Consider the following 1,808-nt stretch of genomic DNA (forward strand, 5'->3'; position numbering starts at 1 on the left):
AAGGAAGGAAGAAAGGAGGGAAGGAAGGAAGAAAGGAGGGAAGGAAGAAAGGAGGGAGGGAAAGAAGGAAGGAAGGAGGGAAGGAAGGAAAGAAGAAAGGAGGGAAGGAAGGAAGGAAGAAAGGAGGGAAGGAAGGAAGGAAGAAAGGAGGGAAGAAAGGAGGGAAGGAAGGAGGGAGAGAGGGAAAAGGCTTGGATTAACTGGAGTTCACAATGGTTCTGTAGGACCAAGAGTCTTGACAGGCATGAACTCTGGTGCCAGCCTGCCCACATTCAAGTCACCAACTCTGCGGCTTACAGCCTGTGTGGCCAAATGCCTTGTCATCTGTGTACCTAGATATGTGTAAGGTCATGGTGAAACTGGTAATACTTGCCCTAGGGCTCTTGGGATAATTAAATGAGATCTTATATAGGAAGTACTTAGACTAGCATTGAATTTTGCAGTCTCTGGATCAGACTCACTTAGGTAAAAATTCAACCTTCTCTACCTACTAGCTGTGTGATCCTGGCCCAGTTGCCTAAAATTGCCTCAGTTTCCCCATCAATGTGGACAGGATAATGATACCTACTTTGCAGGGTTGTTGCAACCTGATGCTTCTCAAACTGTGAGTTATAGTGAGATCTGAAACATATGGCCACAATGTGTATCAACAATATAGGGTGACAAATGATGACATAGTATCAAAATGTATCACTTTAAGTATTAGTTTTATGAAACTCATTTCAATTATATATGTATGGGTTTGTGTACACCAGGTTAGGCAATGAAATCTTTTGTATTGATGGCTGAGATTTTTTTTTTTTTCTGGAGACAGAGTCCTACTCTGTCGCCCAGGCTGGAGTGCAGTGGACCAATCTTGGCTCACCACAAGCTCCGCCTCCCGAGTTCACGCCATTATCCTGCCTCAGCCACCCAAGTAGCTGGGACTACAGGTGCCCACCACCATGCCCGGCTATTTTTTTTTTTATTTCTAGTAGAGACGGGGTTTCACCGTGTTAACCAGGATGGTCTCCATCTCCTGACCTCGTGATCCGCCCGCCTTGGCCTCCCAAAGTGCTGGGATTACAGGCGTGAGCCACCATGCGTGGCCGATGGCTGAGATTTTTAAAAAGTTTAAAAAGAGGCCAGGCACCATGGCTCACACCTGTAATTCCAGCACTTTGGGAAGCTGAGGTGGGTCGACTACTTGAGTCCAGCAGTTCGAGACCAGCCTGGGTAACAGGTAACACAGGAAGACCCACATCTCTATAAAAAATATAAACAAAAATTAAAAAGACTAAAAAGGGCACGACCTCTGCAACTTACTCTACAATAGGAAAAAGGTATATATATACGTGTGTGTGCGTATACATGTGTTTATAGACATATATATACTTATCGTATGTAATATATACTATATTTAATGTTTATATAGACACACACATATATATACATAGGTAGAGAAGGATGGAGCAAAGGAAAATATGAAAAATCATGCCGGTCGCAGTGTCTCACGCCTGTAATCCCGGCACTTTGGGAGGCTGGGGTAGGCAGATCACTGAGCTCAGGAGTTTGAGACCAGTCTGGCCAACATGGTGAAACCCCGTCTCTACTAAAAATACAGAACAGTTAGCCGGGCCTGGCGGCAGGCGCCTGTAATCCCAGCTACCTGGGAGGCAGAGGCAGGAGAATTGTTTGAACCCTGGAGGCAGAGGTTGCAGTGAGCTGAGAGCGCACTATTGCACTCCAGCCTGGGGGAGAAGAGGGAGAGGAAAGAAAGAAAGAGAGAGAGGGAGGGAGGGAGGGAGGGAGGGAGAGAGAGAGAGAGA

At 46.1% G+C, this 1,808-nt stretch overlaps 1 protein-coding gene across 1 annotated transcript in view; it reads left to right on the forward strand.

Annotated features, from left to right (window-relative positions):
* The window catches only part of BLVRB (biliverdin reductase B), a 24,845-nt gene that overhangs the window by 2,368 nt on the left and 20,669 nt on the right, over positions 1–1,808 (forward strand). The gene's annotated exons all lie outside the window — the stretch shown is intronic.

Source organism: Piliocolobus tephrosceles, chromosome 21 (assembly GCF_002776525.5).
Source record: "Piliocolobus tephrosceles isolate RC106 chromosome 21, ASM277652v3, whole genome shotgun sequence".
NCBI classification, from domain to species: Eukaryota; Metazoa; Chordata; class Mammalia; order Primates; family Cercopithecidae; genus Piliocolobus; species Piliocolobus tephrosceles.